Here is a 16,805-nt window from a genome sequence, read left to right as displayed (position 1 = left end):
CAGATGTGGATTTCACATTTTGAAGGCATGATGAGACCTTTCTGCCCATAAAAGCCCATCAAAACTTGTGAGGCCAAGAAAGCAACAGGAAGGTGCCAAATGACAGGCTGCCTGATCAAGCAGAGTAAAGGCTAATAGCAAAGGGAAGACAATTGCCTGAGCACAGAAATACTTAGAACCAAAAATAGCTGCAATTGCAGGTCTGCAAATGGTAATGGACAAATCATCTCTAACTTAATTTTCCAAGCTGAAGGTACGTGGAACAGTACTGAGCCTGCTCTCACTCCCACTGCCTGCTGCACCTGTGGGGATTTAGAATAAAGCCCGACACAATGAATATTGAAAGGCACATTGATCTCAAGATATATGAGGTAACAGTGAGATATGGCAAAGGGCACCTTTCTCATCCCTCTCAAATTTTGCATAAGTCAGACTGATTTAAGCTTTAGCTGAATAAAATCCTCCAATCTTAGCAGGCTTGACAAGAATTTATTGTGTTACAGCAAGAGAATAACATGGAAACATAATACTCCAATCATATTTTTAAAGGTAACTTCACAGTATAAAGTTATGGTGCTTGCATGGTAGAATTATAGTTACTTTCAGATTCAGTGTCCTTGGCTGTTTTCTGAATAACAATAATATATCACATAAGAGGGAAGTGGCTGTTTACGTATGTAAAACTTCTCACTGTCTCCTAAATCCGGAGTGCTGCCACGTTACTGCTCACGGTGGGAGGAGGGGGAAGGCACCGTGCAAGCCTTTCACACTTCCATGACGACTGTGTGAGGACCATGAGGAAAGTGATCTGGTCGTAGTGACTGGCAGAGAAGCCGAGTAAATTCATTTTCACCAGGACTTCTTGGAGCACTTAGAGAAATGAAGATCAGTAAGGGGAAGACAGATCGATCTGACTCTTGGACAGGGAGTGTTATCACTCCTTTGATTGTGTTGCTGTTGTCACTGAAGTTTTCTCATCCTTTTGGTAGGAGGAATGGTATCTGACTAACTTCTTGTCATGCTCTTTGCTGGGTTTCCGAGTGAAATCTCAGTCAGAATTACATAAAAATAAAACCACTCATTCTGACACCCATTTACCATCCAGAACAAAAGGAAAAAAAAATGTTTGAACAAAAATTATTTCATCTAATCTTTCAGGTTCTGGCAATATAAGTGATCACAAATCAGGCCTGTCTGGAGCTGTTGCTCTTCATGCAGCATGTTCATGGGCACAGTGGCTTCCCTGTGCCACTCCTAACTCCTTTGTTCCATACATGCCACTGCAGAAATGAAAATGGTCCGTAATTGTCCTGCTTTGGGGTTTTTCCCTGTTTTTACCGGTTTTGTTCTTTCTTCAAGTGCCCCAAACTTTCTGCAGAGCTTCATTTTTCCTGGCAGGAGCTATATTTTCCTGGCAGCAAGACCTTCCTAACCCTTAGGCTGTATTTTTTTAGTCTTGATTTGCATAAATTTGCAGAAACCCACCAATATAGGGCTTCCCATCTGCTTGCACTATTATCACTGAGTGGTAGGAATAACACAAATGTTCAACTCAGAGTTGCCAGACCTGCCTGAGATGCTCTCCTCTCTCATACAGGGGCTGCTCTATGCTGCAGCAAGTTGAAACCAGGATTCCAGGTGTGAATGCCACTCACCACTGTGAAAAACACCCCCTTCCAGTCCATCCAAGGGTTCAGGCTGACAAATGTGTTACTAGAGGAGCACAGATGCAGTGGGAATGTCACCATCAAGGAGAAGTCAAGCTCAAAGTACTCAAAGAGTGTTGTGGCACTCCTGATTGTGCTGTCAGGGAGTTAATTCCCTGCTGTCAGAGAGGCATGGCTATGCCAAATACCTGATTGGCAAGGCCACTGCTGTGTCCCTGGAGAGGGCTGGCTTCCTAGTGCCCATCTCCATGTCAGAGCTATGGGGTGGAAATCAGGAAGGAGCACATAGTGGCAGAAGTGTCTGCTGCCGAGTGGGAGGGGAACCAGCCTTGGTAAGGAGCAAAATAAATCCTTTTCTTTCCACACCTACATCTTGAATAACTAGGATGAGGTATCCAAGGTGGCAGTGAAGCAGTCTTCACTGCTGCTTTTCTTTGACATCAGAAAGATGAATCAATACAGGCCCATGTATGGTGCCTCAGAAATTGCTCCAACAGGATATGCCTCACGGTTTCTGAGATGCAGAACTAAGCCCTAGCAGTTTTCTGAATCACTTGAGATTTGTTCCTTATTAATGCTAATTTAAATTTTCTCGAGAATGTTGGTAGTGAGTCTGTCACAGGCAGAAAGTCATCCTTTTTATTTTTAAGGATGGGAAGATTATACTTGGAAGGAAATCTTAGTCCTTTTCATTTGATTTTTTACATGAATCACTCAGGTACCACTCCACGATTTAAATTAACCTTGTTGCTACAGTTACATAGATATTCCTGCTGCCTGATAGCTTTTAATTCCTAGTCTGTCTTTTAACACCTGTTTTTGAACACGGAGCCAAGGCATATCTATGACATATACCAGCTCGAATGTATTACTGGGAACTTCTAATAACCTGTCCCATGGATACTTATTGTCTCATTAAATAACTTATGAAAAGGAGTTTGAATTATCCACATTAAATGATAGCTAGGAGACCTGCATAATGAATTTATAAGTTTATCCTAATCAAATGCTGTTTTCCAGATATAATTTCTTGACTGAGCCTTGGGCTAAGGACAGCTCAGTAGGGGTCTAATTATAGTGATGCTTCTAGTATGAGAAATAGTTGCTTTCCCTTATGGGAAAGTTTCTGTAGACTACTAGGTCAAGATAATGAAGCACTGTTTGTAAGTCTGGAAGACTGCAAGTAATAGCTGCTTTTCTTAGAAGCTGATGTAGATGGTTTTGAGGAAGTTTGTGAAATACTGTGAAATACTTGTCATTGCTTCCAGAAAGTAATTCCAGTGAGTAGGATGAATAGGCTACTGTACCTTATTTAATATACTGCATTAGAAATGTCAGCATGCATGAGAATAACGGATCATGTGGGTGAAGGAACTTATTGCTTCTAAAACAAAATCAATATATAACCATTAAAATAAAGCCTCTTTTCAGTATGATGGGGGACAACATTTTTAAAGAGCCTATAATATGCCTACAAAGAACATTCACTCCAAGAATAGGTACTATAACTGATCTTGCCATTCATGCACCATAAAACCCCTTTTGTCCCTTACATTTTGGGTTTACACAGTTATATGTAGGTCTGTAAACAGAGACGAAAATGGAAAATTCTTTATAGCTGTTAAAAAATAGTAGTTAATTCTATTGTGCATACATTTTAAGAAATGAGCTGAATAATAGAGTTAGACTCTAAATCTGTGGCATTAGGCATTTTGAAGAAAGCTGAATTATGTGGGTTACAGAATATTAGGACAATCAGGCTTTTGGCTTAGGCCTTAACTACTGCACAGCTATCAGCATGTTGCATACCAAGGTCAGGGAAGATTTTCTCTTTCTCTGGCGTCAAAATGTGGTCTCAGAAGAGGAAAAGGCAAGCATGATCTGTGTTTGAATCCTTAGGTATTGATTTGAGGCAGGGTTTTGCAATTATTTTGCATGGGATTTTTTGCCACTGCATCTATTTTTGTTTTAGTTTTATTTAGGGAATAGCTTAATAAAGTGCTATCAGTGGAGCATCTTTCCCATCAAACACTGCCATAATTTTCAGAAAAGAGTGTGAAGTTGATGAGAAAAATACTGGTATGTGGTTTTCTAACATCAGCTACAGCTGATTATAGGTTTCTTAAGAAATGTAGGAAGTAAGTCAAAAATTATGAGAAAACAACATCATCTTCCTGATATGTAAGGAAGTGTCAGGGAATTTCTTTCTTACTATTGATTTGCCTCTAATAGAATCTCCTATATTTTTCCTCATATCTCTTGTCATTGAGAGCTATTTCTTGGAACAGGTTTTAGGTAAGTTGTCTGACTAAATCCTTCTAATTGTTAGAAAATGTTCGAGTAATGTTGACTTTTGTCTAACAAAATATTGCAAAATTGGACCTTTGATATGTATGGGCTTCAGTTTCTTTTACCTCTTACTGGAGGGTGTAAAGAGAAAAAGGCTGATAACTTGCAGGGCCATTAGCAGCTTTGAATGAAAGGCTGCTTTCAGATCTCAATACATAAACTGAAGTGAATATAGGGAGAATAAATGTAAAAACAGGAAACTTTTACTGTATAAATACAGTACAAAATATTTGATCATACTTCCATAATTCCTGTTTTACCTTAGGAATTTTATGAATGGTCATTTTTTCTTCTGTTTAATAATCAATAAAAAAAATATGTTAAGACACAGATAAAAAACTCAGGAAAATGAAAGTGGAAACACGGAAAATAAAGTCACTTCTGTTAGAGACGAGGATAAAATAAAGAAAGACTTGATCTTTGTTTTAGCATTTTTTATAGTCTTCCTAGGACTTCACTGCACAACTCTGAGGGTTTTTCTGCTGCAAAGTTTAGAGCACATGCAATTTTGAAGAATTGATACAGCTCACTCCTCACTGGATTTGAATGCCAGTAAGAGCAGGGGTGACTTAGTATTTGACAGTTTAGTTTAAAGAAATTTGAAGATAATAAGTGTATGTTTTTCTCCTTGGTGCCCATGCATAACTGTGATGAGCTTTGGAGATGCTAAGTTTTGAAGCAAACCCATTTTCTTTCAACAGTATGGAAAACAAACTGATGTGTAGGTCTCTACCGTAAAAGCAAGGTATGAGTAACCCTGTCAGATTTACTCTTTCAGCATTCAGCAGACTACTTAAGGAAAGATATTAATTCATTTTTAATGTTAGGAAAATACAGTCATTAAAAAGTAGATAACATAAAATGCCAGAAATGCTTTTAACATTACACGAAGTGCACTACTTGCCTAAATAGCTTGCTACTTTTGGAGATCTAGATATGCTGCGGTATTAAATATTAAAATAGAGGTTGCTTTTTAAAATGCAGTGTTTCTTATCAGAAAAACAGTTTGAACAAGCAGTGCTGTTGTATAATGCATGATGTTGCTAATAAGAGAGTCTTGGAAAATAATTTTTCATGCTGTAAGAGTGACTAGTGCTCTGAGTAAGAAAGATTCTTTCTTTGTTCATGTTCTCTTAACATATATATGTAACAGTGCTGTCAAGCTGCATGCAATTATAAATTTACAACACAGTCTGAGTCACATGAGGTCCGTTCTGGGCTTTTATCCTATTTTTGTTTATTTACTGGTTATCAGCTCTCTTATCCAGCTATACATAACCTTGATTGGAAAGTCATTCTCAATGAGTCGTTATCAGCACTTCAGTGGTGGTTTATGTGAATGTGTTGGAAGGGTTCTGCAGTGTCTGTGCTATGTCTGGTGTTATTTAATATTCATGGTATTGATTAGGGTGAGACAATAGGAGCAATATTTATTCAGTTTTCCAATGATACTAACCTGTACGCAGTTGGACCTTCAGCATCAGAGGAAAACATTCTGAAATGGTTATGGAAATGATTGTCAAGAAAATAGGGGGAATATAAAAGAAAACAGGTAATCTAGAAGAAAGAGCAGTGTAAATATGGGCTAGGGAAAGGTTGATTATGTAACATTTTAAAGACAAAGATTTTTTTTAATAACAAAATTAGCAAAAGTCAGAAATGGCATGATACTGCCCAAAAAATCCAAAAATACATGGTGAGGTGGATGGACAGAAGCACTTTTGTAAAGATACATACATTCATACTTGTGTATTTATATCTATATCTGTCCCTTTTGGTGTGAGGCAGGGTCATTTTGTCCAGACTTGAACACAACCAAGAAAGAGCAGTTGCAGGTAGTCCATACAGAGCAATAAGAATTATGACCTCTGAGAAAAGGTGAGGGAAATTTCTCAAATCCAATTCAAATAAGTTCTCAAAATTTATAAAAGGAAAATTTTACAGGCATTCAGAATCAGATTTTTTCTAATACTATGGCAATTGAAGCATTGGAGTAAGAATTCATGAGCAAATTAGACAAAAATCTCAATTTCACAAACACTGAGAAATGCAAGAGGGATGACAGTGGTGTATTTGGTTCTGAGAGCGAATTCATTGTCACAAAGAGCACTTCTTGTCCACCACAGATACCTTTCTTCTTCTTTCAAAAGGCAATAAACCAGTCTCCCTTTAAGATGGACTTGGGAGCCCAAACCTTTGACCTCATAAATCAATGATATTTAAACTTGGCTGTGATTGTTTCATGGTAGAAGTATGTGTTAGTAAGACCTAAGTAGTGTAGCTGTGTGAGCTTTTTGGGTGTGACTTTGAATTTGTATTCAAATGGAGAGACAAACACACCTTTTATCTCTTCACCTAGTCTTTTAAGCAAATTCCCAAGGCTTTGGAAAATTTTCAGACAAAATTATAAGGCGTGTGAAGCAGATGGGATTAATGCATTTGTTACTGTGAAGGTCTATGTGAGAGATTTTTTTTTATTATTTTTTTTATTTTTGTTGTGGTTTGGTTTGTATTGGTGACAACACAGTGAAATGGCTTGAGAACAAGTGCAGTAACATTTTCACTCCACATTACCCAATAAAGGATTACTATTATAGAAAACTGAGAAGCTTCAAATAGGCCATGTGATAACGTGGAGCTAAATGACTTGGGAGGAAGGAACATCAGCCTGAAAGGATCTGGATTTTTTTTCTTTTTTCCCCTTGACTTGTCTTCCCCTTGACTGACTAAGCAAAATTTTTTGTCTAGGCTAATTCTTTAAAAAGCGGTGCAATAAGTGCATCTTACTGCATGTTTAACAACATGACCACCCTTGTTCCACTGGGTACTTTAGGGAGCTATTATTATTTAATAACAAAAACAATTTGAGGTAGAAAATGAAAGGTTGTAGGGTCCACATGCACAATACACATGTAGTCTGGTTAAACATGAGGTCTTGCAGTGAAAGATTAGTACTGTTCAGCCAGAATCTGGTTTTTGCTTATTCCCTTTAAAATATTAATATTCTTCATTTGCAGTGTTATGCACAGCAACGACAATAAAAAGCGACTGCATAAGATATTTTTGTAATACTGCCTCTAGTACTCTGCATCTATTTATTGTGAGATCCAAGTCCTGTTACCTTTCATCTCTTCTAGTATTGTAAAACTCTTTTTCAGTATGTACTTCAGTTGACATGCAAACTTCATGCTTTAACATTTATCATTGGACATTGTGTGATAGCTCAAAGAGGGCAGACATTATCCCCAGACTACTTTATACATACAGGTTTATATTTACATTTCTCATGCATTTTTGTTCTGAATCAGAAATGTTGATGTGGTCGTTTTATAACGTGTTGTTTTATAACGGGTTTTAAAGTCTTTAATTCATAGTAAACATAAACTTTCCAGTGATCCATTATTTGAAAGCTCTGTGAGGGAAAATTTTCCTGTGCATTAAAGGCATTAAATCCCTTGAGAAAATTTTTGAGTAACAAAGTTCCCTCAGTAGAATATTCAGGTAGAAACATTTTCTGAATTATTTCAGTAGACTAATGCTTCCAACCTAATCAGTTTTGCTCATTTAAGTGGCCCACTTGGGAGCCGATTGTGAGTCACAGTCAGGATTTTCAGATAGACAACATGCAGGACATCCTAGGAATCAAAAATATTCTGGATTCTGGTGCATTCTTGACCAGTACCTTAACTGTATAGCATTAGAATTAACTATTCAAGAAGAATATTAAAGTTTATAAGGTTGTTTTAACCTGTGAAAAGAATTCTAATTAGATTTGAACTATAGTAAAAATAATTAAATAAATATCATGGCTTTTATATGGCACATACCATTTGGAGGGGAGAGAAGGAATTCCAGAAGAATAAATTGTAATTATTCAGTCTGTTTTAATTTGTTTGTTTCCAAAAATTAGTAGTATTGATACATAGGAAGGGGTTGAATGGAAAGCCGGAGATCTTTACTATTGCTTGACTGAGTATTTACTACTGCTAGTATGTCAGCACAGAGAGATCTTATATTCTACCTAGTCCAGTTTGCTGCTACACCTTCAGTCTGCTCATGGTTTTTCTTGAAGAAAACGGGCTGACCTGCAAGTTTAATTTCAGCCTTGGACTAACATTTCTGAATTGAATGAAAAAACAATGACTGAGGAAAACTGGACTTGGCCGCACTGAGATACTGAGGAGTCGTGTGTTCTCTAAGTAGGTACATTGACACTGCATTCAGTAGGACTATATCAAAGTGGTAATAAAGCAATAAGGTTTTCAGATCATACTCAGACTAAAGTCTTCAAAAATTGACAGATTTCTTAGGGGAGAATATATATTTTTTTAACATTTTGATACTGCTTTTAAAATTTGAATGATACTGATACAAGGTTTTTTGCACAAGCTCACTCTTTCAGCTATTTGTTATTCAAATTGCTCTCAAACTTTTTAATATATAATAAAATTTCTCTCAAGATTAATGTTTACTTTCTGTGATAGTTACATACTATAGAATGTTTCTCCTCGCTGCTTTTACATTCACATCAAGTGCCAGTTGTTTGAACAGTCTTGTATCTTGCAGTCACCATGAATAACTTTGCACCATAATTTTAGCAACTGTAATTTTACTGTCCAAGCTTGAACTCCCAGCTTCCCTTTACAGTCAAGGAAAAGATATTTCTAGAGAGTAATTCACCTCATCCTGAAATAGGTATCTGTGGGGGTTGAACACATTTCCTTCAGATGAAGTGTAGTTTTCCTCATTGTTGTTTATATATCCAAACACTCAAGTGTGGACATTTAACTTCTAGGTGTCTGAAATTAGAGGAGATAAAACTTACACTTTTAGATAATCTGTTCTGCACAGAGAAAAATATTTGTTTATTTATTTATTTATTCATTTAACAGAAAAGCTTTGCCTTTCAGCTGTTTTTCTTGGTGAACTCCATTACTCATTGGATGAATTTCTGATGAGTTCATACCTTGTACTGAGAACAACCCGCAGTATTCAACAGCTGAGAAACATTCTGAATTTCTGCTCTGAGCTATTGGGAGTCACTTATTCCCAAGATGATATTGTATGCCTCTATTGCTGAAAATTATACAGACATTTTTCATGGCCATTTTCCAAAGATGAGAAAGTCATATTTTTGTTTTGTATCAACAAAGGAAGTAGAATTTCATTTTCTAGTCTTTCAATTGGTAGTCGTTTACATGTTTGCCAAGAACAGAACTTTAGCAAGTCAAAATAGTTGGCTTTATGCTGCTTAAATCTGTCAAATCTCATGCACTGAACGTGAGAGTCCTGTCCTTCTGTTTTGATTATTTTTTTGGGTTTCTTTACTACTACACCTGTATTTTTGCCATGTGGTGCCATGGTCTCTCTCCTATTCCACAAGTCCCTGCACAAATGCTGCATTTCCTGGTCAGGGATCTACTGACCAGCTGCATATACAGTATGAGTCAGTAAAGAAATCAGTTATTATAAAGTACCATACTGCTGCCATGACATTTCTTACAGCCTGTTTTTGCTTCAAGGGACCAACAAAAAGGCATTTTCCCTTTTTAGAACCCTGTGTGCAGTCGTGTAGATGTTGTGATAACATACAGAACATGAATAATTTGCTATAACATTGTAGGAGAAAGCTAAGAAAAGTGTATATTTCTCTTTACTGCAGAGATGAGAATGGCAACTGAAGGTATAACAAAGACTCTAGTGACTGAGATCCAAACAATTTTCTGAGATTTTATGGCAATACAGATATAAAGCAAATATGAAACAAAAGTCTTTGATTCTCTGTGAAGCAGCACATTCACAATGTTTTTTCCTATATAGGTAGCAGTATGTAAAAGAGGCAATGCGATCTATAAAAATACAGCAGAAATTGGTAAAGAGAAACTGAGAGAAGCCCCTCAATCCAAAGCAAAACTACTACATAATTACCCAAGACCCAAAAGCAAAACTGTTCAAAAGGAAATTAGGGAAGCCACTGCCTATCCCTTTCAAGGGATGAAATCTACCCACAAGAAACATTTCTTTTCTTCTGTGCATGAAAAAGAAATAAATGGGATGTTCAAATAATGGAAGAATCTGCATATTCATCACTTATATGGAAATTAAATTTGCTATGCAGTCATGATAAGACCTGCATTTCAGTAGCATTGATAAGCGAATGTCAAAGTATACATTTTTAGGAGACAATCTGGTTACTTTGGCAACTCAAGCAGTATTAGTCACTTCTGATAAAGCATCCTTCTTTCATTACCACCTGTGGCCTTTGTCACTCTGTTTCCTAGTAACATCAAGTTGTTTTGATAAAAAGTAATTAACATATTCAGTCATAACAAGACTGTACATAAATTTGATAGTTCTTTATTTTTTCTTTTGAAGGCAGCATAATGAGATTGAAAAGTAAGCTTTGTTTCTTTTTCTTTTTTTCTAATCAAGCTGAGTGAATTACACTAAATTACTGAAGCATCTATATGTCGAAGCCCATTAAAATAATATAATTAGGTTTAAAAATGCTAGTTAGGATTGCTGCTTTAGATCAGGGGATATTTGATTAACAAGGAGAAAAAAATAGCCTTGAGTTATAATGAAATAAGAAATGATTCCTTTGCATCTTTGGGAAAATTGCGACAATTCAGAGATGTAGAAAATAGCAGAAAATATTTAGAAGTCCTTTAAAAATGAAATTATGAATGATTTCTCTTGTAAATTATCTTGGTTTTTTTTAGCCACCTTTTAAAGTCCTGATAGTCCTAGGTCATGAAAAATATTAACTTTTAAAAACATTTATACAATAAATATTGTTAGATTTTATTCAGATGAAGATTACTCATGTTGACACAAAGGAAAAATAAATATGTGTTACTGTGCATATATGCATTGTGCTAGGGACTCTGTTTCAAGACATGAGGTTCTTTTCTTGCTGGTGAAAAAGTCAAGCTAGAGAAACTATACCTCTGGTAGCAGCAGCAATTCCCTGCATTAAATTACTGATGGCTTCAATATATTTCAGAATTGCAGACTGGCTGAGGTCAGACAGAGTATCTAGACCATCTAGTCCAACGCCTTTTCTTCAAAACAGTCAACCAAAGCAAGCTGCCAAGGATGGAATCCAGCTGGGCTCTAGATAATGTCAAGGTTGGAGTCTCCACAACCTCTCTGGGCAACTTCTTAAAACCACCCTTTCAGTAGAAGTTTTTTCTACTATTTAAATTAATTGTATCAGTTTGTGTGCTTTGCCTCTTGTTTAACAATTGGATGCCACTGAAAAGTATTTGGCTCAGTCTTCTTTACTCCCATCAAATCCACACTGAGAAGATCACCCTGAACCTTCCTTCTTGCATTAAACAGTTGTGACTCTCTCAGCCTCTGCTCATATGACAGATGCTCTAATCCCTTAATCATCTTTGTGGGCATTGGCTGTACTCCCTCTTGTGTTTCCATGTTCCTCTTGTTCTGGATAATCAGAACTCAGGGCAGCACTCCAGGTGTGGACTCACCAGCACTGAGCAGAGGGCAAGGTCATTTTCCCTCAACTTGCTGGCAACGCTCATAATAATGCCCTGGGAATCTGTTGGGGTTTTTTGCTGCAATGGCACTCTGCTGGTTCCTATTCAGCTTCTTGTCTGTCAGGTCCTTGTCTGAAAAGCTTCTGGCCAGTCAGCCCTTGTCCATACTGGCGTGGGGGGGTTATTCCTCTCCACATACAGTACTTTATTTCCCTTTGATGAGCTTCATGAGGTTCATTTCTTCATCCTGTTGAAGCCCCACTGTATGGCAGCACAACCATCTGGTGTACCAGATACTCCTCTTTCCTTCGTATAATCTGCAAATTTCCTAAGGGTGTACTCTGTCCCATCGTCCAGGTCATGTCTTTGCTAAGATAAAATACATCACTGTTCTTCCTTCATCCTGTGTTCTTGTCCTTTCACTGTAGAAAATTATTGGTTTGATCAAGCATGCTTTCCCCTCCATAAATCTATGTTAACTACACCCAGTCACCTTCTTGTTCCTTCCATGCTTAGAAATGGCTTTCAAGATTATTTGCTTTATCACCTGCCCAGATACTGAGGTGAGACTGGAAGTTCTCTGGGTCCTTCTTCTTCCACTTCTTGAAGATAAAAATGACATTTTATTTCTTCCATGCCTCAGAAACCCCCGTGTTGCCCTAACTTTAAAAAGATGCTTGAGAGAGGTTTTGCATGGTGGCAGCCATCTCCCTCTGCACTCCTGGCTGCATCCCATCCAGACAGAGACTGTCTCTGTCCATTCAGTTTAAATGTTCCCTGGCTTCATCTTCCTCCACCAACCTTGAATCTTCTTTGTTCCAGTAGGTCTCTGGGCAGGGATTAATGAAGTCTGGTCTTACCAAGATCACCTTATCAAAGGTTAGGAAGGTGTTGAACACCTCTGCCTTTGCCCTGTCCTGTGTCACAAGGTACCCATTGCCATTTGGAAGTGGTCCACACTTTTTCAGTAGCTGTTGATAGACCTCTATAAGTCCTTGTGGCCTTTTCTTCATGTTTTCAGATGGGGTCTTGACTTTCCCAGAAAAATGTGCCTTTATTTGAAAACAGCTAAAATCTTTACAAGAAAAACTTATGCAAAATATGTTAGTGTATATGTGGGTGTGTATTTATGTGTATTAGTGTATGTATATGTATATGAGCCTGTATATATTTATGATGGTAAATTCTAGTGACTATTCAAATATTAAAAATAAATGTTGTCCGATTCCAGATATATCACAGATTTCAGGGGCCTAAAAGAAACCCTAAAAATTAGTGCAGATAAAAGAACTGAGTTTTGACTGGCTGCCAGATTTCTGGTGTAGCAAGAAGTAACTACTCCATATCCTTGAAATGTGACCTTCCTGCTCTAGAAAAATAGGTGTCATGGAGGGATTTACCCATGGAATTCATTTGAAATTTAGATATGTGTAATTCAATTTGTAATGTGGAAACAGCAACTCAACAACTAATTAGTTAACCCCTTATACATTTAGGTACTTGATTCATGGGACACACAAAATAGAGAGTTTGTGTCACTATATGAGTGTGATTTTGTACTCTGGAGTGTATTAGAGTGTTGGCAGTATATATCTCATTGACTATAATCCAATACCACAAGTAAATAGTGCTGAGAGTTGAGAGAAATTATTTTTTCTTTTGCATTTTCAGATATATTAAATGTTTTCAGTTTGCCAGTGTTTTGTTTTGAGAAAAGTGAGAAAATCTGAATATGTTTATTCATAAAATAAAGCACTCTATTAAAACATTGTCAAAATATTTACCATTTTATGATATTGCATAATTTTTTGAAAGCTGTTAGGTTTTCTTTTTTAGATTTATTAGTTGCTAGAAAGTCCTGCACATTTTGATGACATCTTCTGATCAACATCTTTTATGAAGACTCTGTGATTTTATTTAAGTGTCCTGAAATTTGTCAGTACATTCCTACTGAGAATCAGCACTTGATGGATATTGATACTGATTGTATTGGCATTTTTTGGTCTGCAATTGAGTTCTTAAAGACTGCAAAATAGTAAAAAACAAAGAAACCTGTGAATAGTCTACATTAAATTTAGTCTTCTGTTAAGTTCTTTGTACAATGGCATGGGGTAGAATAAAAGTTCTTTTCGATATTGCCATGGAATACTGTTTATTTTTTTAATACAATTTATTGCTACATTTCCATGATGAAATAATTTCCGGAAGTCTAATTATGAGTTTCTGTGTCTGTGCTCCTTTTTCTTATTATCCTGGGAAACAAAAGTCTCTGTATTCTTTGGAAGAATAAAAGGAAACAGGTCATTTTATGGTATAGGAGCGAGGTAATTGCTTGCCATTATCACTTTTATTTCATATTGTTAATAATAGGAAACATAATGGTATTTGTAGTAATTATTCAGTTTCTTAAAAAAAAGACAAAGCCAGAACATTTTTTCTAACTAGATATTTCTCATTTTGAACTATTGCTGCAACTGAGCTGCAAAGACGTGTAATGCAATTTATGAATTGTGTACTAATGTTACACATTATTTCCAGAAAAGGAAACACTTCCATTTTAATTTTTCACATGCTATTTCCTTCAGTCATAAAATATAATGTAAATTTCTCATCAAAATTTTTTCAAAACTGAAGTACTAAAGTATCACATCAGTCATAAATCTTTCAGAACACAACGAAAAAATGTATTATTTTTATATATAAAAATAATATATATTTATATAAATATTAATATATATTTATATAAATGAACTTTCTGTAGCTCAGACTTGATTTTTGTAGACTTTGGAAAGAGTATGAGGCTTTCATGACCAGAGAAAAGGACAAAATTAATCAAATAAATTGTTCATTAAAAGTTATGGATAATCTATAGTGACATCATGGAGAATAATTATTTTTATTCTTCAGTTCAGTGAACTAATATTTGATAATCTGAATTAATTGAGTCATCATTAGGAATGTCAATGGAAAAAATAATTTAAGACCTTGATCCTGGTAGCTTGTGCTTAAAAATAGTCTCTTGAATCCTTTAAACTAGATTTTTCCCAATCTAAGTCACTACACAAAAAGTTGGTGGAAATTCAGAGTAGTGTTGCAGCAATGATAAACATGGGAGCAACTTCTACACAGCAATTGAACTCAAAATTATTATGTTTTTTTACAAAGCAAAAATCACTGGTTCAAATACGACTGAGATCAGAAGAGGTCCTTACTGTCTGTGGAAGTATTGATTTTGGGCCTGGAGCAGTTAGGAATGATTCAAATGCACACTAGCAGATGTTCAAAACAACGTAATTTTTTCTTATCTAGAAGTGAGCCCTATGCTTCAGTTCATCTAATCTCTAATTCCTTTAAATTACTCATTTTGTCTAAATTGTCAGCTATGTTTTTGTAGGTAGGAGAGACAGTCAGGAACTTCCAAAAGCAACCATGTCCCTTAACTACAGAGAATCTACAGTGATGGATGCACGTGTATATATATATATATATATATATATATACAAACATATATATGTAAATCTGGCAGGAGAGAACCAAAAGATGCTCTGTTGGGTTTGTATGGCCAGGTTTTGATTGGTGGGGGGCACAGGGGTGGCCTCTGTGAGAAGCTGCCAGAAGCTTCCCCCATTTCTGGCAGAGCTAATGCCAGCCAGACATATAATATGGTTATTATGTAATTATGGTTCAGGACTTACAATTGGAAACAAAAATCAAATAAACCTGTCAACCTCAAGCAAACCAATCTCAGTTTTGAAAAGATGCTTCACAAGGAATTCTATCCCTTTAGACTGAGAGAAGTTTGAAAAATATTTTTGCAACAACCACAGTTTTGTGGCAATAAATTCAGGTATACCTTTAATTCAGGAAATAAGTTACTTGGATAAGGTAGCAACTGCAGTACTTCCCTTTCCAGAGAGTAAGGGGATGGGGGAAGAATTTAATATTTATGTATCTGAGGGGGAATGTTATTAATACTCCATAATTTTATATGTCAAAGTTAATAATTCCTATGTTTATCCATTTGAAAATGATGATTAACTTAGATCATATGTTTGTAAGTTTTATTTTATAAAAGGAATACATTCTAATGTCACTGTTGAAGCAGAGATGTGATTTAAAAGCAACCTATACTAACAGTGTTCAGGTTTTCAGCAGTAAAACTATGCTATCAAAAGGAGTATTTGTGCTTTGAAATGTTTTTCTTTCTCCATAACAAGATTATTATTCAGTTTGGTTTGAATTTTGTTTAAATAAGTGAAAGTATCTCATGGACAATATTTACACAAAGAGAGCTGAAGACAGGGATGACATCAATATCACAAGAAAACAACTGAATATAGTTAATGCAGCAGCATCACCTTGATATTGGGAGGCTGCATTCAGGGGCAGAAGGGTATTAGGAAATCTGAACTGTGGCTATAAGTAGTTGTTTAGAAAGAATAAGGAGTCTGGTAGGTAAACAGATACTCAGCTTTATTCTCCTGTGTCCCTGGGAGTTGTAGTGGAACAGAGTACTCTGCTGGGATCAGGGAGAGGTGACATGGCTATCATCAGTAAGATGAGATGTAGCTGACTCAAGAAATTTCCTTTGCAAGTAAATCAGTCTTCCAGGCTAAGAAAATAATTTTGCAAATACTCTGTCACTGCAAGAACACAATGCTCCTGCCTCATCTGTGGCTATGGCCAGGCTCTTTGATTGTCAGTAAGCTCATTTATCTCTGCCAACTGATAAACAGAGAGTACAAGATTTAGGAGGCCCAAGTGATGAAAAAGAGCAAAGAATTATGGGTGCCCCATCCCTGACAGTGTTCAAGGCTAGATTGGATGGGATTCTGAGCAACCTGGTCTAGTGGAAGGTGTCCCTTCCTATAGCTAGGAGGTTGGAACAAGATGATCTTTAAGGTCTCTTAAGATCTTTAAGGTCTCTACAACCCAAACCACTCAATGGTTCTATAAAGGAAACAAGAAGTAAAAGATAATGAAGTTTTTGGTTAGAATTAAGTATGTTGTGGTTTTACTTCTTCCTGGTTAGGTTCGGCTTTGGAATATTTCTCTACACGTTTTTGGAAAACGTGCCAGAGGAAAATACAACGAAAAGTGGGAAAATTTTAATTGCAGTTGAGTGGTGCCAGAACACCAGTTCATGGCTAAATTACTTTCCTTTGTATTTAATTTTACTGCTTTTCTTTTCTTGAGATGGAGTTAGAAGGAACTGCCTTAACTTTACATGCTAGCAAAAAGTACTGTTATAAACTAACAGGAGTTGTATACTCTCCTGCTTACATTT

This window comes from Parus major, chromosome 1, assembly GCF_001522545.3.
Source record: "Parus major isolate Abel chromosome 1, Parus_major1.1, whole genome shotgun sequence".
NCBI lineage: Eukaryota > Metazoa > Chordata > Aves > Passeriformes > Paridae > Parus > Parus major.
The sequence above is the reverse complement of the archived record's forward strand: the minus strand, read 5'-3'. Positions refer to the sequence as shown.